The 26,944-nt window shown below is 36.4% G+C and overlaps 1 pseudogene; it reads left to right on the forward strand.

The window, feature by feature from the left end:
- The first annotated feature begins 132 nt into the window (after positions 1–132).
- On the forward strand, positions 133–26,944 carry LOC125118037 (Y-box-binding protein 1-like; annotated as a pseudogene).

Here is a 26,944-nt window from a genome sequence, read left to right on the forward strand (position 1 = left end):
TCTCTGCATTAAACTCAGAACCCCCCACCAAAGAAAGGGAGGCCATGATTAGGAGTTCAGTTTCCCTTGAATGGAACCTCAAGGTGTGGTTTTTGTGACCCAACTCATTGCATAGGCCACTGATTAAAGCACATGATTTTCCAAGGGTAAGTGGAAAACCTAAGAAGAGGATGTTACAAGTTGTCTTGCAGGTTCCCTGAGAGGTCTCTTGTCGGTTGTTCATTGTAAGAAAACTGGGGCTACTATTACAGGTAGCTGCTTTGAGATTAAGAGCAGCTAGGGACTGGAAAATAGTGTGTACACAGGTCAAAAGATTCATTTTAATTTTGGAGAAGTGTTTAGATTACATTGCTCTGTGCAGAAAACCAAGAAAAGCCAGAACTGAAGGGGATTGTAAAGAGAGTGTTAATGGCTAGCCCACCTGTGTTAGTGTCTTATTGCTGCTGTAGCAAATTACCACAACCTTGATGACTTGAAACAGCACAAATTTATTATCTTACAGTTCTGGAAGTCAGAAATTAAAAATAGACCTCTAGAGGCCAAAAGCAAGATGTCGGAAGAGCTGTGCTCCCTTCTGGAGGCTCGAGGGGAGAATCCATTTCCTTGCCTTTTCCAGCTTCTAGAAGCTGTTCATATCCCTTGGCTCATAGCACCCTTCCACCATCTACAAAGTCAGCAATGGCTGATCAGTTCTCTCTCTCACTTCCCCACTCTGACACTGACTCTCCTGCCTCCCTCTTTCTCTTATAAGGACCCATCAAATAACCCAGGATAATCTCCCCATCTCAAGGTACTTAAATCAGAGTCCTTTTGTCATGTAAAATAACAGGTTCCAGGGATTAGGACAGGGACACCTGAAACATTCTTTACCTTCCACACAATCTATATTCTTATAACCAACCCATCTCACTAATCTTCAAAACAATCTTACAAGGTTAATATTATTATTATACCTATTTAAAGATGAGATAGCTGAGTTGAAGAGAGGTTGTGTCTTGCCTAAGGACACACAGCTAGTTAGGTGGCAGTTCTTGAACTTGAGCCTACCCTGCTCTTAATCACTACACTATATTGCAGTAATGGTAAAGCATCCAATGAGGAAACACTCTCTGAGAATTAATAGGCAGCCAGATCGCAGGGAAGGGTAGTGGGGGGTGTGGGTGTGGCCATGCCCATGGCATGCAAAAGTTCCAGGGCGAGAGATTGAATCCGTGCTACAGCAGCAACACAAACCACAGCAGTGACACAAGCCACAGCAGAGACAATGCTGGATCCTCAGCCTTCTGAGCCACCAGGGAACTCCTATTTCCTACTCTTTTCATCTTTAGGAGAAAATGTCCATTTTCTGGATAAGCATCAATATACGTACTAAGGGAAGATGCTCAATGAACAGGTACACAGTCTTTCATTCTAGCAAGCATTAACTTCATTAATTAAGTTAATTTTCAGTGTAGTGTGCATTAATTAATTCAACAAACATTGATTCAACACCTGCTATATGCTTTGATTTTTAGAGCCTATGCCTGTATTTTCATTATGATGAACATTACCACTGACATTAATGATGTTGGGTATCATCTAACACCATATACCCAAAGTGTTTTACAGTCATGTCTGTTATCCTTTATCTAGACAATGAAACAGAAGTGCAGAAGAAAACAAATGCCCTAGACTAAATACCCAGGAAGAAAGAGGGTTAAAATTGGAACTCACTCCTTCAGATAATAGCAGCATTAACAGCATTATCCTAGGTGCTTTGCACATGTTATACCTAACCCTGACAACACCCGCTATAGGATTGGGGTCTTCAAATTTTTATTCACATAACTCCTAAATTTTTTTTGAGTAGCTAGGTATTCCCTTATATATTTTTAGGTTGACATCTAAATTTTTTCATCATGTTTAGTTGGAAAAGGTATAATCACTAGCATACTATACACATTGACAATTTAAAATAAAACAGTTATATTACATGTTTAAAGACATTCATCGTATGCTAGAAACCAGGGCAATTTGATGCCCACCATCAAACATTAAATGCAAAACAAAAGTGTTAACTTTTCTTTAACCTACAAAAAATATATATTGTTTCTTTTCGCTCCTTGAAATCAAATATCCATTGGATTCTCCCTACAGAATCATCTTCTGTCATAATACATTTTTATACTTGAAAGTCCTCTATTGATCTCCATATTGAGTTTCTCTGCACAAAAATATGTCCATAGATAGAAATTAAATTATTTTTATTTCCTCATGACCATAAGTTTCCAAGTATAAAAAGTCTTCTGGATTGAATTATAGTTGCAATTATTATGCATACGTAATTGTTAAGATATTATATATTGTGATTATTATTAAATATAAAACATAATTTCACTGGAAATGCATCTCTAGTGAGATGGAGAAGACCTTGAGTTAAAGAAGTTTCTTGGACATGAATACTTAAAATTGTTGCTTTATTTAGCCCCAAGGGTTTTTACAGCCTGGGTCAAACTACCACAATATGATTCCTGACCTTTGAAAGGTATGCTCTCCTTAATGAGAGGCTGGGGGAAAAAGTTGGGAAAGGCAAACAGAAGGTCAGTTGCAAGGCAAATCATTTTTAGCAAATAGTTCTAAAGGAAGTTGGTGGTTTGAAAATTGGTTCCCTTTCAACTTCATTCATATTTACCAAAACTTGGAAGGAATCAAGATATTCTTCAGTCGGTGAATGAATAAATAAGCTGTGGTACATCCATGCAATGGGATATCATGCAGTGCTAAAAGGAAATGAGCTATAAAGGCATGAAAATACATGAAGGAACCTTAAATGCACATATTACTAAATGAAAGAAGTCAATCTGGAAAGGTTACATATGGTAGGATGACAACTATGTGTGATTCTAGAAAAGGCAAAAATAGAGAGACAATAAAAAAGATCAGTGGTTGCCGGGTTGTGGGGAAGGGAGAGAGAGACGAATAGATGTAGTACCAGAGGATATTGTGAGCAGAGAAAATGCTCTGTATGATATTATAATGGTGGATGCATTTCATTATATGCTTGTCCATACCTATAGAACATACAATACCAAGAGTGAACCCTAATGTAAACTTTGGACTTTGAGTGATTATGATGTAAGTTCAATGTAGGTTCACCAAATGTGCCACTCTGGTGGGGGATGTTAATAATGAGAGAAAGCATGTTTTGGAGTCAGGAGTATATGGGAAACCTCTGTACCTCCCTCTCAATTTTTGTGATCCTAAAACTGCTCTAAAAAATAAAATTATTAACGTTTTGCAGGAAGGAAAGAAATCCTATTTCCCCTGTTTCTTGTATGTCAAGGTAACACCACCTCCACAGACATTTTTTTTTTTTTTTGGCTGCACCCATGGCATGCAAAAGTTCACAGGACAGGGATTGAATCTAAGCCAAAACAGTGACCCAAGATGCTGCAGTGATAATGCTGAATCCTTAACCCAATGCACCAAAAGAGAATACTTTGTTGTTGTTCACAGTCCTAATACAAGGCAATACCTCTTTTCTAAGCAATCACTCTATTTCAGGTGTGATGCTGTGGAAAGAATACTGAATTTAGAGAAATGCAGGTAATACTGTTACCACACCAAACTTGAGTCCCCTCACCTGCTCATAGTAAAGCCAATCTACTGACACCAGGTTATGGTGAAGGAGAGTGCAGCATTTACCGTAAAGTCACCAATACAAGGAGGACAGTGGCTCATGTTCAGCAAAGCAATTTAAAAGCCAGGTGAAGGAGTGGGGTGGCAGGGTCTGTCATCAGCTTATGCACAATTATCTGATTTATCATGAGGTAAAAGGGCAATGTCACAGGAGTTAACATTATCAATCCTTAGGCTCCAATAGGCTTATGGTCATCAAATAGTTAACATATTCCATTGGTGGAGGGGGAGGGTTCACATCTGTAAAACAAATAAGGAAATGTGCATCAGATGCTATTATCTAGGTACTTCAAAGATGTGTTAAAACAGAAGAAATGGAAGAAGGCTCTGTCCCAGAAGGTCCCAAAGGGTACTGCTCAGTTACAACATAGACCTCAAGTCTGACTCCACTCTTCAGAAGCTCTGTGACCTTGAGCAACTCATGTAAACTCTCCTTGAAATAGTACCTTCTTCACTAATCTTTCTAAGGATTAACGAATAGATAATTCATTGGAAACTGCCTGGCACATAACTCCTCAATAAATGTTCCTTGAATCTAGTGCTTTTTCATTGTTCTTGTTCTGATTGACAGCACCAAAGAGGCAGAGAGGAGTCAGATTGTTCACAATAATATTCCTAGAGAAAGATTTACTGTTTATGTAGTAGCACAACTTGATCCCTGTTCAAGGTCATCATAGGAAAATAAAAAGTCATGTTCAGAGTAATTTACATTTCAACTCACCTAGAAACTCTAGTCTGGTTTGTGGTGTAATTATTATGCTCTCTCAACTTTCAGGACATTCACAAGGTCTGCAACATTGCAACATGGCCAAGACTCCCCTTGAGGATTTAAGAACTGAGGCCTGAAACCTTAGAGTTAATCATTTTAGTGGATTACTTCACAGTGGACTTTCAGGACAGCTGTTAAGTCTCAACACTGTTTAACTCAGGTCATCCAGGATAGGAGCTTATCAGGTTGATGTGTCTGTATGTCTGTCCTTCATGCTTGAATCAGATCCTCTTAACCTAATGAATGTGATCAACCTCCTATAAATTTCAAATTGCTTTCACAGCTTGAAAGATATAAACAGAGGGAAAATAAAGAAACCACATGTTACAGATTTTTAGGAAAGGCAATGTACTTGCCCAGGGAAACCAAATGAACAGCCAGAATTAACTTAATATACCAGCTTCTGTTTCATCTCTCCCATCTAGGACCACAGCTAGCTTCGTTAAAATATTTCTTTACGGTACTCATTAATCATTTGCTCTTCTCCACATATGAAAAAATGAAATGAATTATTTTAAAAATGGTCTGAGAGCCTGCAAAGAAAGGTAATTTTCCAAATGCTATTTTTGGGGGCTTCTGTAATTTATGAGATATGTTTTTAAAAGTTTTATCCTAAAGATATAAAGTAATATCTTAAGACCCCTGTGCTTCTTTTAACAAATCCTAAAGATCTTTGTCCTAAAATGTTGCAATCCTTCTTAAACAAAAAGGTAAAGAAGATACAGAAGTTACTTAGCCTATGTCAGTAAAAAGAAGAGAAACTGAGGGGAAATGAGGTGAGAAGTGGAGAGAGAAGGGGTAGCATGGATTGGTGACTTCTCTCTCTCTTTTTTTTTTTCCTTTGGCTTTTTAGGGCCGCATCCATGGCATATGGAGGTTCCCAGGCTAGGGGTCTAATTGGAGCTGTAGCTGCCAGCCTACACCACAGTCACAGCAACAAGGGATCTGAGCCGCATCTGAGACCTATACCACAGCTCATGGCAACGCCTGATCCTTAACCCACTGAGCAAAGCCAGGGATCAAACCCGCGACCTCATGGTTCCTAGTCGGATTCATTTCCACTGTGCCACCATGGGAATTCCAATTGGTGACTTCTCTTAAATCAGGCATGTTACAGAAATGATCTTATTTACTTTGCATAATAACTCAGTGAGGAAGGTTCTGTTGTCACTTTCATTTTACAGATGAGGCAATTGAAACTCAGAGCAGTTAAGCTACTTGGCTAAGGTCATCCAGAAAATAAATAATATACCAGAGTTCCCGTCTGGTATATTCGACCCCTAGCCCGGTAACCTCCGTATGCCGCGGGCGCAGCCCTAAAAAAAAGGTCAAAAGACAAAAATAATAATAAAATAAATAATGTACCAGATTATTTAAATCTGGGTCTGAATCTGAATCCATTTTTGCCATTGCATTATAATGCCTTCCAGTCCAGTGCATCAATATCTAATCTCCATTCCCTCCTGTTTATGTGACTGGATGTACTTAGTATGATAATATGAAAAAAATTAATTCAGGGTCATTCATTGATAATTACAGCAAATTATTTAAAATTATCCCAGGTTGATATTAACAATGGCATTTTGTTGACTTCTCTGAAGAGCTAGCTGACAGCTCTGGCTTTCATGCTACATATACTGAACCCTTTAGGAATTTTCAGACTTGCACTGCATAAAATGTAAGACAATGTGCATAGCAGCTCTCCCTAACCCCACCACATAGCCAGCCTTGCCCCTGGTCCTAGTCTAGCCTAAATCCTACATTACTACTGGCCCCATTCTCAGCCCCTCTCTTGGCTCTGGTCCATTCTCCACTTTGACTGGACTTGGCCTAGTTTCTTTCCTTAGCCTAAGCCAAGATTTTAGGAGCTATTAAGTGTAAATGGTTGAAAGAAAGGAAAATCATTTTCCATCCTTTTTTGTACATTCAACTCTCTACTTATCCTCTCCTTACAATGTTTCTTGGTGAAAAAGCCATCAATTTTAGCTTCAAGAATGTAATCTATTTTAATCTATGTGATTATCTACCACAATTTTTTATTCATAGGATTCACTGCTTTCACCACTTTTTCATATTATTGAGTCCATGTCAAAGATGTCTGTTGGTAAGAATCTGGGGATTTTCTCCTTGTGGTCATTTTCTTGGTTCATTTTTTTTTTTTTGTCTTTTGTCTCTCTCTCTCTCTCTCTTTTTTTTTTTAGGGCCACACCCATGGCATATGGAGGTTCCCAGGCTAGGGTTTGAATCGGAGCTATAGCTGCTGGCCTATGCCAGAGCCACAGCAATGCCAGATCCGAGCCATGTCTGCAATCTACACCACAACTCACAGCAATGCCAGATCCTTAACCCACTGAGAAAAGCCAGGGATTGAACCCACAACCTTATGGTTCCTAGTCAAATTCATTTCTGCTATACCATGACGGGAACTCCCCATTTTGATTTCCAACTAGCCACAGTACAAAAGAAATTCCAAAGTCTATTAAATTCTGAGATACTTTATAAAAATGGTGAAAGTATGTCTGTTTACTTTTATACTCCCAGAAACTTTTAAACTTTTATACTGCCATCCCAGTACAGTCTGCTGGGTTTTCCCATTTTCTAGCATCTTCTAAAGGTAGAAACTTTCCAACAGTTCCTAGAAGCTCCTACTGACTAGTGGAAACTAATCATGTTCTACTAATGATTCTTGAACTTTGGTTTGTGTAAGAATCACATAGGATGCTTGCTAAAAATGTAGATTTTCCTAGACATTTCTCTTGCAATGAGTCTGATGATATGATCTGGATTCAGGTATAGGCTGAGGCCAGGTTATATGAACTGAGGCCTAGAAGTAACAAGGAATAAGAAATGGGAGGAAGGGAACTTAGGTGAGTCCTTGGGGAATCTTAAATATAAATATTACGCATGATTCTGATGAAAGGGGTCCACAATCTAATCATACAATCTTGCTCATTGATATGGGGTTTTATCTAGTAAAAAGTAATGGAGGAGTTCTCTTGTTGTACAGCAGGTTAAGAATCTGGTATTGTCACTGCAATGGCTTGGGGTTGCTGCTATGGTGCAGGTTCCGTCCCTAGCTCAGGAACTTCCACATGCTGTGGGCATGGCCAAAAAACAGGTAGTTTAGGCATGAGAGTCCTCATGCAACAATGACTAATAACATGAGTAAAATTTTCCAGTCCTCATTTTGACAACAGTTAGGCTTTATGGCTTCCATACTATTTCACCTTACCTGTGATTCTTTTTATTTGTTTTTTGTCTTTTTATCTTTTCTAGGGCCACACCCACAGCCTATGGAGATTCTCAGGCTAGGGGTCCAATCAGAGCTGTAGCTGCCTGCCTACGCCACAGCCACAGCAACATGGCATCTGAGCTGCATCTGCGACCCACACCAGAGCTCACGGCGATGCCAGATCCTCAACCCACTGAGCAAGGCCAGGGATTGAACTCACAACTCCATGGTTCCTAGTCAGACTCATTAACCACTGAGCCATGATGGGAACTCCTTACCTGCGATTCTAAGCTAATAGTTAAATAAGTGTGATTAACTCTGACATTTGTATAATATTTTATATGTGGTCATTTTCATTCATAGCACATTACATGCTTTTTTAACACAATTGCTGTAATGATAAATTGAGAAAAATAAAACAACTAAAATATTCTTCAAAAGGTTTCTGGTCCCAAGGCAGTAAACCAAGAAGAAGCATTCAGACAATTGAGCCTAGCAAAGTCCATGAACATAGTAAGAAATATAGTATATCATACTCCAGAACATATATATAAATAACTAAAACAAATTTCACAAAATACTCCATAGACTGTATTCTATTTTCTATTCTACTATATTTCATTTTTTTCAAAGTTTTTTTTTATATTTCATTTTTTTAATTTCATCACTACCAACTAAAATGATTTCATATCCCAAAGCAAGTCTTTACTTGTCCTGCTGACATGGATGTAGGACACCACAATCCGGAGGGGAATGGGGGTGGGGGCTAATTTATACAGCAAACCATCTCCCACTAGCATAGTGCTTACCTAACCTACAAACTCAGATATCCCCAGCCAATCAACCACTCAGAGACTTTGTTTTCCTAAAATAGGACATATACTGCCTATAATCTTTAGACTTTGAAAGATCTCAATCCTCCTATTCTCAACCTCACAGCCCAGAACCTACCTAGACTCTATACTGAATTGGGTTCCAAGCTTGGCAGTAAAACTTTTTCACTCAGTTGTGGCTCTTTATTTTTTAATTTAACAATTAGTGATCCATGACCTGTAGTTTAACAAACACTGATCTAATTCACAAGGGAACTAAAAAAAATATGTTGGTTCTCTGACTCATTTGTTTTAATACAATTTTTTCTTTTTTCTTCCCAATGTACTGCCAGTTCACTTATATTTGCCTTATTGCAACAACAGTTTTCATATTCCTGATTTACTTATTTTGATACAGTGCAAAGCAAAACCAAGCTTTCCTATAGCCAGCAATAATATTAAAAAAAAAAAAAACCACTAAACCCAAAGATGTGGGGAGAGTTTGGCTGACCAAGAAATTCAGGAAGAGGCATTAGACTGTTTAATGTGGAACCAAAATTAAAATTTTACATTATGTGGTTAAGAAAATTCTTGCTTTTTGTGGTTGAAGTGAGATTATGTAAAACTTCCTTGTTAAATTATACTAGTAAAACAAAGATAAATCAATAAAATATTGAAGAGAAAAATACAAAATATTTTTATATTTTTGTCCTGCTTTTATCAATAAGCAGTAAATAGGAAGAATTTAAACTTTAAACAAATATGAAACAGTTCATTCATCATTTCTTTAAATAACCATTTTGGAGAACTGAAAACTTCTGTCATTTTCATGTCTAGCCAATACTTTGTTACAAAAGCCCTAGACTTTCTTTATGTAACAACTTTTTTTGATTATTTGATACATTTACAATGTACAATTCAATATTTTTAGTGTATTCACAAAATCGAGGAACTAACATCACAATAAACTTTGGAATATTTTCATCACCTCAAAAAAAAAAAAAAAGAAAGAAAGAAACCCTGGGAGTTCTCTTGTGGCTCAGTGGGTTAAGGATTTGGAATTATCACTGCAGTGGCTTGGGTCGCTGATGTGCCACAGGTTTGATCCCTAGTCTGGGAACTTCCTCATGACACAGGTGCAGACAAAAAAGAAAAAAAATACCCTGTACTCGTGAGCAGTCAGTCATCTTCCATTTCCTTCCAAACCCATCACCTCACAGTCTCCCTCAACCATCAATCTACTGTGCTTCTATAGATTTGCCTATCCTGGACATTGCCTAAATAAAATCATATAATGTGTCCTATTGTGTCTGGCTTCTTTCACTTAGCATAATGTTTTTAAGGTTCATCCAATTTATACCATGAAGCAGTATTCCATTCCTTTTATTGCCAAATAAAAACCCATTGTATAGATATATCACATTTTGTTTATCCATTCATCAGTTGATGGCCATTTGGATTATTTCCTCTTTGGGGTTATTACGAGTAATGCTGCTATCAAAACTTATGCAATAAAATTGGAAATTAATAATAGAGGATCGCTAACAGATAGCTGTTATATGAACAGCTATCTGTTATATACTTGGGAACATATTACATAGTAATAAATAATCCCTTTGTTTAAAAAGGAAGATTAATGGAATTAAGAAATGCTAGAGAAAAAAAAATGCTAGGCGAGTTCTCTTATGGTGAAGCGGGTTAAGGATCCAGAACAGTCACTGTAGCAGCTTGAGTCATTGCTGTGGCATGTGTTCGATCTTGGACCTGGGAACTTCTGCATGCCATGGGTGCAGCAAAAACAAGAACAAAGAATAGAAACGCTATGATAGAATGATAATAAAGCAATATATTCCTAAATTTGGGGGCCACACCTGAAAAAAATTCCATAGGTATATAGGTCAAAATTTATGGCATTAAATTAGTTGATCAGGAGGCAAGAAATGTTAAAAACAAAAAAAGGTGAACATTCAACTCATAAATTGGAAAAAAGAAAATATAAAGGGACAATAAGAATAAGAGAAAATGAAATAAAGAAGAGAAAAAACAAGAGAGAAGATCTACAAAGTGAAAATTGTCTGTTAAAAAGGATTAATAGGAAGTTCCTACTGTGGCTCAGTGGTAGCAAGCCTGACTGGTATCCACAGGATGCAGGTTCAATCCCTGGCCTCACTCAGTAGGTTAAGGATCCAGCGTTGCTGTGAGCTGTGATGTAGGTTTTTCAGATGCGGCTTGGATCCGGAGTTGGCAAAACTAATTTTTTTAAAGAGTTAGGATGTAGGTAAATAAGATAAAGATTAACTAAGATACAATAGAGATGAAAAACAATAAAAATGTGCTATAAACAAATCTATATGCTAATAGATTTGAAAATGGAAATGAAATAGAAATCCATAAAATGCATAAATTGGCACAAAAAAGAAAGAACTTAAACAAACATGGTAGTAAAAAAAAATATTTTCCTCTCATAAATCTCCATGTTCATATTGTTTTACAAGTTCTGCTAAACTTTGTAGATCTGTAAATTCCTATTATATGTAAGTAATTCAACTAAAGAGGAGCAGAATCTGCCCAGTTCATTTTATAAGACACTAATTAGTATTGATTCCAAAACTATAAAACAAAAATAGAAGAAAGGAAAACTGTTAGCCCAATTTACTGAGAGCAGTTACAAAAATTCTAAATAAATTATTAATTAATGAGAGTATACACTTAAAAAATCATTTGTTTTGAAGAATTATGAGTTTTCCCAGTAATAAGACTATTCAATATCATGAAACTTATTTATATAATTTAGCATATTGATAATCTAAATGAGTTAATGCATATGATGATAATAATACATTTAATAAAGTTCTATACGAATTTATGATTTAAATAACTGCCAGTGAATAAGGAATAAAAGAGAAAACCACAAAGTCAAAGTTTAATTATCTTTAAGATTTTTTTTCTATTATAGTTGATTTACAAGGTTCTGTCAATTTCTGCTATACAGCAAAGTGACCCAGTCATACATATCAAAGTTTATTTTCTAAACAAACTAACCAAGAATATAAACTTCCAGAAAAATAAAGATAAAAAAGAAGACGTGAAGAAATAATAACACAGATGAGATAGGAAATTAATTATAGATAAATTTTAAAATTCATATGAAATGAAATTTTTTTTGAAATTAATGAAACTCATACTAGAGAAAAAACAAATTCTGACTAAGCCTATAGAACTATTTAAAAATTGAAGCAGGAATTTTATTTATTTATTTATCTATTTATTTATTTATAGTCCTTTTAGGGAGGCACCTGAGGCATATGGAAGTTCCCATACTAGGGATTGAATCAGAGATAAAGTGGCTGGTGGGCCTCAGCTCAGGGCAACAAAAGATCCTTAACCCACTGAGCAAGACCAGGGATAGAATCCACATCCTCAGAGACACTGGATTGTGTTCTTAACCCTCTGAGCCACAATGGGAACTCTGACAAATTTTAAAAGATCTAAATAATTTGAAAGATGTATCATATTCATGGATTAGAAGACTCAATATTGTTAAGAGGGTAAGTGTTCCCAAATTGATGTGCAAATTTTGTGCAATACCAATCAAAAACTTCACAGGATTTTTACTTTTTAGAATTTCATATGCCAATTCTAAAATGTATATGAACTTTCAAAATACTTAGAATAACCAAACACATTTTTTTTGGTCTTTTTGCCATTTCTTGGGCCGCTCCCGCGGCATATAGAGGTTCCCAGGCTAGGGGTCGAATCGGAGCTGTACCTGCCAGCCTACGCCACAGCCACAGCAGTGCAGGATCCCAGCAACGTCTGCAACCTACACTACAGCTCACAGCAACGCTGGATCCTTAACCCACTGAGGAAGGCCAGGGATCGAACCAGCAACCTCATGGCTCCTAGTCGGATTCGTTAACCACCGAGCCACAACGGGAACTTCCCAAACACATTTTTTAAAATGACAAAATTTAGAAGACTTATTAGGTATGATATGAAGACTAAATATAAACTTACTGTAATAAAAACAGTTGGTATTGATGAAAAATAGACATAGAACAAAATTGAGAGCACAAAAATAGATCCATACCTCTTTTTTTTTTTTTTTGTCTTTTTGCCTTTTCTAGGACCAATCCCACCGCATATGGAGATTCCCAGGCTAGGGGTTGAATCGGAGCTGTAGCCACCAGCCTACGCCAGAGCCACAGCAAAACAGGATCCGAGCCGCGTCTGCAACCTACACCACAGCTCACGGCAATGCTGGATCTTTAACCCACTGAGCAAGGCCAGGGATTGAACCCACAACCTCATGGTTCCTAGTAGGATTCGTTAACCACTGCACCACGATAGGAACTCTGATCCATACATCTTTTGTCAATGATCTTTAACAAAGGTACATAGTGATTCAATGCAAAAAGGCAAAATTTAACAAATGGTTTTAGATAAATTTAAATGTGGAAAAGTAAATATCTACATCATGCACAAAAGCTAACTTAAGATAGATCAGAGTCTTAAAAGTGGGAGCTAAAACTATAAAATTGTTGGAGGCAAATATAAAAGCGAATGTTAATGACTTTGGGTTACCTCTGACATCAAACACATAAGTGACAAAACATAAAATATAAATGGGATGTCGTCACAATTTAAAAGTTTTGTTCACAAAATAGTACCAACAAAAAAATGAAAAGACAACCCACAGAAAGAGAGAAGATATTTGCAAGTCATATATCTGATAGGGAAAATGTATTGATAATAATATAAATAAAACAACTCAACAATAAAAATTACAAATAACTTATCTTTAAAATGGTTCAAGGATTTGAATAGATATTTCTCCAAAAAAGATATGTAAATATCCAATGAGAAAATGAAAAGATTCTCAACATCAATAGTTATTAAGGAAATGCAAACAAATCCACAATTACATATACTATACTGACTGTGATAGCTATTTATATACATATACATATACATATATATATATACACACAATCTATCAAATGAAGAAATGTCTGCAAGGATGTGGAAAATTTCAAATCCTCATAAACTGTTGTTGGCAATATAAAATGATGCACCAGTTTTGGCAAACAGCCTGTGTTTCCTCAAAAGTTAATACATAGTGTTACCGTATGACCCAGCAATTCCACTCTATGTATGTAGTCAAGAGAAATGAAAACTCAGGTCCACATACAGACTTGCATGCAAAATTTCATAGCAGCATTATTCATAATAGCCAAAAAAATGGAAACTACTTCAATGTCCATGAAATAATAAGTGGATTAAAAAATGTGGCATGTATGCACAATGGAATGTTATTCAGCCATAGAAAGGAATGAAATACTGATACGTGCTTCAATATGGATGATGCTTGAAAACATGATAAGTAAAAGAAGCCCACATATGGTATGATTCCCTTTACATGAAATATCCAGAGGAGAGTATACAAAGACTTGATGTAGGTTAGTGGTTGCCTAGGGCTGGGAGTGGGCAATGAGTGATTGACAGATAATGGCTAAGGGTCACAGGTTTCTGTTAGGGGTGATCAAAGTGTTATAAAATTAATTGTGGTAATAAATGCTTAGCTCTGTGAATACAATAAAAGTAAATGAATTTTGTATTTTAATGGGTGAATTACATGGTATGTGAATTGTTTCAATAAACTCTTACAAAAACTCCTGAAGTTTTGCTAAAGACATTTTCAGACATAAAACAGCAAAAATAATTCGTCATCAGTAGACCCACACTACAAGAAATATGAAAGAAATTCCTTGAGTTCTCTTGTGGCACAGAAGGTTAAGGATCTGGTATTGTCACTGAAGCAGCTTGGGTCACTGCTGTGGCATGGGTTCAATTCCTGGCCTTAGAACTTCCACATGTCATGGGAGTGGCAAAAAAATAGAAATTCCTTAAAATGGTAAACAAATATTACCAGATGAAAACCTGGATCTACACCACGAATGAAGAACAACAAAGTAACTTCATGTGTAAATACAAAAACTTTTCTTTCACAATATTTTGATACCTTTAAATGATAACCATTTAAAGAAAAATGACAATAATATATGACAGAGTTCATAATATATATACAAGTAAGATATATGAAAACAAGGGTACAAATGGAAGGGAGAAATGGAAGCATGCTGTGATAAGATTTTCATACTGTAAATGAAATAGTATAAATCATTTTGAGGTAGATTGTGATATATTAAAAATATTTAATATAAACCCTAAAGCAACCATTAAGATGACACAGTAAAGAGTTATAGCTAAGAAGTTGAAAAGGTTAAAACATGGAATGATTAAAAACTCCATCAAGAGCTCCCTGGCGGCTTAGCACGTTAAGGATCTGGCATTGTCACTGCTGTGGCTTGGGTTGCTGCTAGGGCATGGATTAGATCTCTGGCCCAGGAAATTCCACATTCCATGGGTGAAGCTTTAAAAAAAATTAGAGAAAAAAGACCATAACAGAATTGAACATAAAACAAGCAGAAGAAAGAAAGTAATACAGATTAGAGATGAAATGAATGAAATTGAAAACAGAAAAAGAGGGTGTCTGGTGTTATATTTAAGTCTTTCAGCCATTTTGAGTTTATTTTTGTGCATGGTGTGAGGGTGTGTTCTAGTTTCATTGCTTTGCATGCAGCTGTCCAGGTTTACCATCAATACTTGCTGAAAAGACTGTCTTTTCCCCATTTTATATTCTTGCCTCCTTTGTCAAAGATTAATTGACCATAGGTGTCTAGGTTTATTTCTGGGTTCTCTATTCTGTTCTATTGGTCTGTATGTCTGTTTTGGTACTAATACCACACTGTCTTGATTACAGTGGCTTTGTAATATTGCCTTAAGTCTGGGAGCGTTATTCCTCCTGCTTGGTTTTCGTTCTTCAGAATTGCTTTGGCAATTCTGGGTCTTTTGTGGTTCCATATGAATTTTTGGATTGTTTGTTCTAGTTCTGTGGAAAATGTCATGGGTAATTTGATAGGGATTGCACTGAATCTGTAGATTGCTTTGGGTAGTATGGTCATTTTTACAATATTAATTTTTGCAACCCAGGAGCATGGAATATCTTTCCATTTCTTTACACCTTCTTTAGTTTCCTTGATTAATGTTTTATATTCTCAGCATGTAAGTCCTTTACCTCCTTGGTCAGGTGTATTCCCAGGTATTTGATGTTTTAGGGTGCAATTTTAAAAGGTATTTTTATATTCCTTTTCTAATATTTTGTTTTTAGTAAACAGAAATGTGACTGACTTCTGAATGTTAATCTTATATCCTGCTACCTTGCTGAATTTGTTGATCAGTTCAAGTAGATTTTGGATTCAGTCCATAGGGTTTTCTATATATAGTATCATGTCATCTGCATATAGTGACAGCTTTACCTCTTCTGTTCCTATTTGGATGCCTTTTATTTCTTTTGTTTTTCTGATTAATGTGGCTAGGACTTCCAACTGTATGTTGAATAACAGTGGTGAGATCACTCTTGTCTTGTTCCAGATTTTAGTGGGAAGGCTTTCAGCTTTTCTCCATTGAGTATTATATTTGCTGTGGGTTTGTGGTAAATGGCTTTAATTATGTTAATATATGTTCCCTCTATACCCACTTTGGTGAGAGTTTTGATCATGAATGGATGTTGGATTTTGTTGAAGGCTTTCTCTGCATCTATTGAGATGATCATATGGTTTTTGACTTTTTTTACTGTGGTATATGATGTTGATTGATTTGCATATGTTCAACCATCCTTGTGAACCTGGGTCATGGTGCACAATCTTTTTTATATGTTGTTGGATTCGGTTGGCTAAAGTTTTGTTGAGAATTTTTGCATCTATATTCATCAGAGATATTAGCCAATAGTTTTTTGGTGGTATCTTTGTCTGGTTTTGGAATTAGGGTGATGGTGGTATCCTAGAATGTCTTTGGGAGTGTTCCTTCTTCTTCAACTTTTTGAAAAAGGTTAAGGAGGATGGGTGTAAGTTCCTCTTTGTATGTTTGGTAGAATTTACCTGTGAAGCCATCTGGTCCTGGACTTTTATTTGTAGAGAGCGTTTTTATGATGTATTCAATTTCATTTTTAGTGATCGGTTTGTTCAGTTGATCTATTTCTTTTTGATTTAGTTTTGGCAGGCTGTAAGTCTCTAGAAAGTTGCCCATTTATTCTAAGTTGTCAAATTTGTTGGCATATAATTGTTCATAGTATTCTCGTATTTTTTTGCATTTCTTCAGTATTTGTTGTGATTTCTCCTTTTTTCATTTCTTATTTTGTTTACTTGGGTTTTTTCTCTCCTCTTCTTGGTGAGTCTAGCCAGAGGTTTGTCAATTTTGTTTACCTTTTCAAAGAACCAGCTCTTGGTTTTATTGATTTTCTCTATTGTTTTCTGAATCTCTATTTTATTGATTTCCTCTTTGATCTTCATGATTTCTTTCTTCCTGCTGACTTTAGGGGTTTTTGTTGTTGTTGTTGTTCTTCTTCTTCTGCTTCTTCTAATTCATTTAGTTGGTGAGTTAAGTTGTCAATTTGAGATTTTTCTTCTTTTTTGAGGAAGGCTTCTATTGCTATGAACTTCCCTCTGAGCTCTGCTTTTGTGGCATCCCATAGATTTTGAGAGGTTGTGCCTTCATTATCATTTGCCTCAAGTTATTTTTTAACTGCCTTCTTGATTTCCTCATTGACCCATTGGTTGTTTAGTAGCATGTTGTTTATTTTCCATGTAGTGGGTTTTTCCTCATTTCTTTTCCTGTGGTTGATTTCTAGTTGCATGCCATTGTGGTCAGAGAAGATACTTGAAATAATTTATTTATTTATTTATTTATTTATTTGTCTTTTTGCTATTTCTTGGGCCACTCCTGTGGCATATGGAAGTTCCCAGGCTAGGGGTCTAATTGGAGCTGTTGCCTCTGGTCTATGCCAGAGCCACAGCAACACGGGATCCGAGCTGCGTCTGCGACCCACACCACAGCTCACAGCAATGCTGGATCATTAACCCACTGAGCAAGGGCAGGGACCAAACCTGCAACCTCATTGTTCCTAGCCGGATTCATTAACCACTGCACCACGACGGGAACTCCTGAAATAATTTCTATACTCTTAAATTTGTTGAGGTTAGCTTTCTGCCCCAATATCTGATCAATTCTTGAGAATGTTCCATGTGCACTTGAGAAGATTGTGTATTCTGATTTTTTCGGCTGTAATGTCCTAAAAATGTCAATTAAGTCTAACTTTTCTATTGTGTCCTTTAGGAACTCTGTTGCTTTATTGATTTTCTGTCTAGAGGATCAGTCCATTGATGTGAGTGGAGTGTTAAAGTCTCCTACTATGATTGTATTCCCATCAATTTCTCCTTTTATGTCTGTTGTATTTGTTGTATGAATTTGGGTGCTTCTATATCTGGGGCATATGTATTGACAAATGTAATATCCTCTTCTTGAATGGATCCTTTAATCATTAAATTGTGTCCTTTTTTGTCTTTCTTTATGGCCTTCATTTTAAAGTCTATTTTGTCTTATGTGAGCATTGGCAAACTCGTGGAAGATAACATAGGCAGAATATTCTCTGACATCAACCTTACAAATATTTTCTCAGGTCCATCTCCCAAAGCAACCAAAATAAAAGCAAAAATAAACCAATGGGAACTAATCAAACCGACACGTTTTGCTCAGCAAAGGAAACCACAAAGAAAACAAAAAAACACCTTCCAGAATGGGAGAAAATAGTTTCAAATGAGGCAACTGACAAGGGCCTAATCTCTAAAATATACAAACAACTTATATAACTCAACAGCAAAAAAACCAACAACCCAATGGAAAAATGGGCAAAAGACCTGAATAGACAGTTCTCCAAGGAAGATAATACAGATGGCCCACAAGCAGATAAAAAATGCTCAACATCCCTGATTATTAGAGAAATGCAAATCAAAATTACCACGAGATACCACCTCACACCAGTCAGAATGGCCATTATTAATAAGTCTACAAATAACAAATGCTGGAGGGGGTGTGGAGAAAAGGGAACCCTCCTGCACTGTTGGTGGGAATGTAAACTGGTACAACCACTATGGAGAACAGTATGGAGGTATCTTAGAAAACTATACATAGAACTACCATATGACCCAGCAATCCCACTCTTGGGCATATATCTGGACAAAACTTTCCTTAAAAAAGACACATGCACCCACATGTTCATTGCAGCTCTATTCAGAATAGCCAAGACACGGAAACAACCTAATTGTCCATTGAAAGATGATTGGATTAGGAAGAGGTGGTATATATACATAATAGAATACTACTCAGCCATAAAAAAAGAACAACATAGTGCCATTTGCAGCGACATGGATAGAACTAGAGACTAATCCTGAGTGAAGTAAGTCAGAAAGAGAAAGACAAATATCATATGGTATCACTTATATCTGTAATCTAATATATGGCACAAATGAACCTTTCCACAGAAAAGAAAATCATGGACTTGGAGAACAGACTGGTGGTTGCCAAGGGTGAAGTGGAAGGAGTGGGAGGGACTGGGAGCTTGGGGTAAATTGATGCAGAATGTTGCCTTCGGGATGGATTAGCAATGGGATCCTGCTGTGTAGCACTGGGAACTCTGTCTAGTCACTTGTGGTGGAACATGTAATGTGAGAGAAAAGAATATATACATGTAAGTGTAACTGGATCACTGTACTGTACAGCAGAAAAAAATGCATAGATATATGATTAAAAAAGAAAACAGAAAAAGAGAAAAAATAAATGAAAATAAATGGTTCTTTGAAAAGGGCAATATAATTGATAAACCTCAGGCAAGTCTGACCAAGAAAAAAAAAGAAGACACAAATTACCAACATCAGAAATTAAAGGGAGCTGCACTGACTGAATATATATTAAGAAATAAACTATCAATCATCACCTCTAAAGAAATAGATAACCTGGATAATCCTATATCAATAAAAAATTGAATTTGTAGGAAGTCCCTTGTGGCACAGCAAGTTAGGATCTGGCTTTACTGAAGTTGTGGTGAAGGTTGCAGCTGTGGTGCAGGTTCAATCTCTGGCCCAGGGAACATTCACATGCCTCAGTGCAGCCAAAAAAAAATTTTTTTTAAATTTGTAGTGTTAAAAAAACCTTCCAAAAAAGAAATATCCAGACCCAAATATGTTTAATGGTGAATGGTATTAACAATTTAAGAAGAAATATTACCAATTCTACACATTCCTTTCCAGAGAAAAGGAGTCTGCACACACTTCCTACCTCACTGTGTGAGGTCAGCATTCCTCTAATACCAAAACAAAACAAAAATATTAGAAAACCATAGATCAAAGTTCTTTCCAAACATACACATGAAAATCTTCAACAAAATATTAAAAAATCAAAAGAAATCCACCCTAGGATAGCAAGATGGATTCAACATTTGAAAATCAATCAATTTAACTCATAATTTTAACAGAATAAAAAGAAAAACCACATAATCATGTTAATTGATACAGAAAAGATATTCAATGAAATTTGACATTCATTCTTAATAAAAACTCTCAGCAAAACTCTCAGCAAACTAGAAATAGACAAGAATTTTCTTAACCTAATAAAAAGCATCAGTGAAAAAAATCTGTAACTAACATCATATTAGTTAGATTAAGAACAAAGCAAAGATGTAATCTCTCACCACATCTATTCGATATCATACAGGAAGTCCTATCATGTGCAAGAAGACAAGAAAAAGAAATGAGGCATCTAGAATGGAAAGGAATGAGAAAAAATGAAGAAAAGAAAGAAAAAAAGACAAGAAAAGAAGACAAGAAAGAAAAAAAGAAGAAGACAAGAAAAAGAAATCAGGCATCTAGAATGGAAAGGAAGAAAAAATTGTCTTTATTCACAGATATGTTTGTACCTCCAAAAATCCCAATGAATCCACTAAAAAAGCTGCTAGAATGAATAAATGAGTTCAGCAAGATTGCAGGATAAAAGGTCAATATATATACTGGAAACAAAGAGGTGGAATTTGACATTTAAAAAATACCACGTACAATAGCACTGGAAATAAAACATTTAAGTGTAAATGTAAAAAAGTATACATTTTGCTGAAAACTACAAAACATTGATGAAAGAAGTAAAATATCTAAATGAAGATATATTTATATTCAAATGTTGGAAAGCTCAATATTGCTAAGATGTCAGTTGTCCCCAAATTGGTCTATAGATTAATTGCAATTCCAATCAAATTTCCAAAAGGATTATTTGTACATATAGAGAGTTATTATCATACCAAAACCAAAATGAAACAAAACTATTTCTCAATATCATTAAATGTCAATTATCCAGATTGTCTCCAGTGTTGTTTTTTTAAAACTGTTTCTTTTTGGAGCAGGATCCAAATAAAGTCTATATGTTGCAATTGATTTTTTACCTTGAAATTAATTGTCAAAACTTTCTCCTTGCAATTGATTTGCAAATCGGGATGGAAAAGGAAACTGGGGGAATACTTTTATTTTCTGGTCTTTTACAGAAAATGTTTCTCAATCTCTGATTTAAAAGACTGATTCTCTGATGGTTTGAAATATATTTTTACATGGTTATTGTTCTGATGAGGTTTTCTAAGTCCTCCTGAGTCAATTTTGATCATTTATAGTTTTCTAAGAATTTGTTCATTTCCTTGATGTTTTCAAACGTTTATATAGATTTGTACATAGTACTTTTCATGTAAAAATTTAAAAAATTTCTCCATTATTACTCTTGGCCTAAATTTTAACCCCACCTTTACCAGTAACATCAATTCTGAATAATTTGGAGCAAGTTACTTATCTCTTGTCTCATTTTCTTATAAAATGGGACAATAAAACATACTTAAGTTTTGTGAAGATCAGATGCAATAATGTAAGATTGGTTTGTGAAATAGCGGAGTCCATGTAGATGTTAGTTATTTTTAAGCTGTTAGGTTATCTTAATATCAAGTCTTTGTATTTAAGTAGACTTTTCATTTTTCATTTTAGTTGATTTACAATGTTGTGTTATTTGTGAGATATATATATATATATATATATATATACACATACATATATGTTTTCTTTTTCATATTCTTTTCCATTATGGTTTATCACAGGATATGAATATAGTTCCCTGCGCTATACAGTAGGACTTTGTTGTTTATCCAATCCATATGTAATAGTCTGCATCTATTAACCTCAAATTCCTAGTTCATCCTCCCCCCCCCCACCCTCCCTCCCCCTTGGCAACCATAAATCTCTTCTTTATTTCTGTAAGTGTGTTTTTGTTTGGTAGTTAGGTTCTTTTGTGTCATATTTTAAATTTCACATATAGGTGCTATCATATGGTATTTGTCTTTCTCTTTCTGACTTCATTTAGTATGAGAATCTCTAGTTGCATCCATGTTGCTGCAAATGGCATTATTTCATTCTTTTTATGGCTGAGTACTATTCCATTGTATATATGTACCACATCTTCTTTATCCATTCATCTGTTGATGGACATTTAGGTTGTTTCCATGTCTTGGTAATTGTGAATAGAGCTACAGTGAACAGAGGGATGCATGTATCTTTTTGAATGAAAGTCTCGTCCAGATATATACCCAGAGTGGGATTGCTGGGTCATATGGTAGTCCTATTTTTAGATTTTTGGGGAACCTCAATACTAGGAAGACAGGGGATGGGACCTACTACACAAATGATGGAGTTATCCTTAGATAGTAAAGACAGTTGTGAGGATAAAAGGCAGAGAATGTGGTTACAGGTGTTCACAAGTGGATAAATATAGCAGTGAAATTCTGTAGAAGTCCTCTTTTGATTCCTTTTATGTTCTCAGTGAAGTAGAAAGCAAAGGTGTCATCTGAAATTCAGGACTAAAGAAGAAATGCTGAAGTTTTAATGAGAAAGAAAATATGTAATCTAGGCAAGTGAGTGGGTGAATGGACATGAGAAACGTGTGATCACCACACAACCTTGAAGGTCCATGAAGTTTTGTGGCCATTTAAAGTGAGAGCAGTCAGCACAGTTATGTCCTTTACTCCAGTCACATTTAGCTAACTGTGCATGTGTTGGGTTTAACCAGTATTGGACTTTTGCCAAGTAAGTATGATAAAGCAAAAGTAGGGCCAGGAAGTTGGGAGTGTTGCAATGGAGTGATTATAGCAATTATCAATGGAGTTTAAACAGATTAAGAAAGGAAGAGAGGACATAAGTTGGATGAAAGACAGTAAAATATTCATAGATCAATAGATTGTAGGTCCCAACAGGATCAAAGGATAAGAAGGAGTGAAATTGTCTTGTTTCTCCCTGAACTTTCCTGCTCTTCTCATATACATTAAAGCAGTAAGCTTTTCTAATAATTCACACACAAACAGAAATAAATAATTTGGAGGTCTGGACTGGAGAATTAACTATATTTTAAATTTGCATACAAATAGCTCTGATATTAGTAAATAATGTACTCATCCTAGGAGACTGCATGTCTAAGAAAATCAGTGGCTTCTGCCCCCTCTCTATTATGTCCACTCATACCATTCTCTTTTCACAATCTTATTATAGAGGAAACCTACTTTAAAATGATTCCTGTATGGTGTTTTTCATATTGTAGTTTACTTAAAGTAAGGAGAGGGAGAGAGGTGTTGTTTCATACTCTTCAGGATATCGTTTTCTACCTTCCTCCTTTTTTCCTTATTCATAATCTTCCTTCCTGAAAAAGAGATGATAGGGAATGGAAGGAAGAAATGCATAGTCTTACGGAGAAAATTTCTCTTTTTGTTCTGCTATAATTTTAATGACAATTTAATTGCACTCATTTTATTTTCAAATGCCACTTTCCAGATGAACTTATTCAGAGCCAACATTGACTCAACATCATGGGTTCTTTTTAGTTCCTTTTGTCAAGTGAGCCAAAAAATTCTTCCATGGTAGTCCTATATTCTTCTTTTTCCCAGTTACAGAAAAAGGAGTGTATTGCTGCTAAGAGGCAAGATGGTTGAAGCACCAGAAAAAGAGGGAGAAGGAATAACAGGAGGTGGTAAAAGAAGGAACACCTCCCTTTGGCTAGCTACCTACTAATACTCACCACTCAATTCGTCGGAGTTCTATTCCACTCTTCAGTTTCCCTCAACCTCTTGACCAGACTTTGCTGACAGAAGAGTTCTGTGCCCCTTCCAACTCTGTGAGCCCAAGTCCTCCCATCTCAATATCTCGTTCATGGGCCTTGCTTTTTCCAACCCCTCACTGGTAGTATGGGTTGATTTTCTCTTACTTGAAAACAAAAGCATTGTGGCAGATACAGGACACTTCACTTTATATATTTATGTATTCTGACCTTTTATAACAAACCTATATTTCTATTATACATATTAATTAATAGCTAACATTTAACATGTTTAGTCCTCACAACTCTATAAGGTAGCTATCATTATCTCCATTTTAGAGATGATGAAACTGAAGCATAGAGAGGTTTAGTAATTTTAGAAAAGTCAAGTAAAAAGTAAATGGTGAAAGTTCCCACTGTGGTGCAATGAGATCGGTGGCATCTCTGCAGCTTCAGGACATAGAGCTTCGATTCCTGGCCCAGCACAGTGGGTTAAAGAATCTGCCATCGCTGCAGGAGTAGCATAGGTTGCAACTGTGGCTTTTATCTGATCCCTGGCTTGGGAACTCCATATGCCACAGAGGGGCCAAAAAAGAAAAAAAAAGTAAATGGTTAGGTTAAGTTTCATACCCAGATATTCTGGTTCCAGAGTTTGTATTCCTATTCACTTCACAAACCTGACTCTCTCTTTTTACAAGTGTAAATATTAAAAACAAAGACGGATGGAAGCAAAATTGCTTCCTTGGCACTCCTACTGCCACCACTATTTTTCAGATGTCTATCATCTTGTGTTTGGAGTAGACATCAAACACCTTTCATGTCCAGCATTCTGCAAGCAGTTTGAACCTGGCATCACTTGTCTACACAGTGCTATATCTCACTTTCTCTCATAGGCCTGTTAGAATCTGTTCTGCCATTCTGAAGTATGCATAAGTTTGGAGGTACAAAAAAGTGGAACCCTCCACATAGTGACCACTGTCCAAAAGGGATATGGGAGCTGCCAAGAAACATCCCATTCTTCTATCCCTCCAGTGGACAATTCTGCATGTACATTCTATGAAGCTCCTTAGTGGGATCTACCCCCTCTTTTGCAGCTTGAAAACATACTGTTCTAATGGCCTTCCTTCCACTTATGCTTCATTCTGCCCAGTTTCCTTCTCCTGATGCCTGAGATCACTTCCCAACATCAAGATGTATATGAAAGTTCTTGTTTCAGGCTCTTCTTTCTGCAGGAAATCCAGGATGAGATTAATCCAATAGGATATATTTAACTTTATTTTTTCACACTTTACTGCTTTCTCATGCACTTTATCATTTAAGCTTCCATCTAAAATTTTCTTTTAATTAAGTTAATGCTGATATTATATCCCGATTTTAAGATATTCTTATTCATATATTACAATAATGTATATAAATGATTGTCTAAAAATTACACAGAACATGAAAAAACCATCCTTAGCTCATCGGCTTTTGTCCTCTTCTCTCTCACGTAATGTTTGCAAGATGGTTGTTGCACCTACAGGTATGACATCTGCATTGAAGGCAAGAAGATTGGTGGGAAGGGACAGGCTCTGCAAGCTGAATCTGGCTCTTTTATCTAATCAAATTCTTTCCCAGTAGCTTCCCTGGATGACTTCTTCTTTGTTCTCATTAGCCAGAACTGGATCATATGGCCATCCCTGTCAGCAAACAAGGTGAAAAATTAGAAAACAAGATTGGCATGATTGACTTAAATCAATTTTGATTCAATACTTGGACCTGGACAAATTGCCACCCTGAAAAAAAAGTGGGGTTCTGTTAAGAAGGAATAAGGTGTAAATGTATATTGTTTAGGCAAATAAATTTGTATGTCTACATAAGTGATTTTTTTATAAGCTGCTTTGTCATTTACTATTTCATGAACATCTTTATATGTCAATACATAAACAGCTATTTTACCTTTCAAAATTTCAAGCTGAAGTGTTGAGGCATGAAGTATACTAATGTTTGGGATTTCCCCTGTGGCCCAGTGGGTTAAGGATCAGGCATTGTCACTGCAGCATCCTAGGTAATTGCTGTGGCATGGGTTTGGTTCCTGTCCTGGGAACTTCCACATGCCACAGGCACAGCCAAAAAAAACAAAAGTATACTAATATCTGAAACTTTATATATTTATATATATTTATAAATATAAATTTATATATATTTATATTTATATATTTATATATTATAAATAAATATATATAAGTATATAAATATATAAATATAAATATACCATATAAATATATATATATATACCAAGATCAGTAGCAGGAGCAGAGAGCAGACCCCAGAGAGCCCTGAGCAGCTCCACCACTGCTGCCAGCGTAGTTACCATCATACCCTAGGAGGAGCTACAAGTGCTGCAGCAGGCCCCAGTCACCATCACCATAGCCTTAAGAAGCAAGGCAGAGACCAAGCAGCTGAGGATCACCTTCCCAAATCCCCTGCCACCCCCGCCCTCAGCACTGCCAATACCAAGCCTTGCAGGACCAGCTTTGACACAGGAAGCAGTGGTCTGGGGCCTTCACACCAGTGGCACCTTCCAGCAGGGACAAGGTCATCTCAACAAAGGTTTTGGGAACAGTAAAATGGTACAATGTAAGAAATGGATATGGTTTCATCAAACAGGAATGACACCAAGAAATATATATTTGTACATCAGACTGCCATAAAGAAGAATAACCCCAGGAAGTACCTTCACAGTGTAGAAGATGGAGAAACTGTGGAATTTGACATTGTTGAAGGAGAAAAGGGTAGGGGCGGGCAGCAAATGTTACAGGCCCTGGTGGAGTTTCAGTGCAATGTGGTAAATATGCAACAGACTGTAACCATTACAGATTTTATCCACATCACAGGGGTCCTCCATGCAATTTCCAGCAGAATAACCTGAATAGTGAGAGTGGGGAAAAGAATAAGGAATCAGAGGGTGCTCCCAACCAAATGCCATACCCAATAGCACTAGCCCTACCACAGGCAAAGATTGCCACCTTACTACATGCAGAGACCTTATGGGCAATGACCATAGTATTCCAACCCTCCTGTGCAGGGAGAAGTGATGCAGGGTGTTTACAACCAGGGTGCAGGAGAACAAGGTAGACCAGTGAGACAGAGTATGTATCAGGGCTATAGACCATGATTCCACAGGGGCCCTCCTCACCAAAGACAACTCAAACAGGATGGCAATCAAGAAGATAAGGAAAATCAAGGAGATGAGAGCCAAGGTCAGCAGCAATTGAAGTTGTAGGTACCGCCACAACTTCAATTACCAGTGCAGTCACCCCAAAATCTCTAAACCACAAGATGGCAAAGAGAGCCAATCCACCAGCTAAGACTTCATCTGGACTGAAGGCTGAGCAGGGTGGGGCTGAGTAA

This window comes from Phacochoerus africanus, chromosome X, assembly GCF_016906955.1.
Source record: "Phacochoerus africanus isolate WHEZ1 chromosome X, ROS_Pafr_v1, whole genome shotgun sequence".
NCBI lineage: Eukaryota > Metazoa > Chordata > Mammalia > Artiodactyla > Suidae > Phacochoerus > Phacochoerus africanus.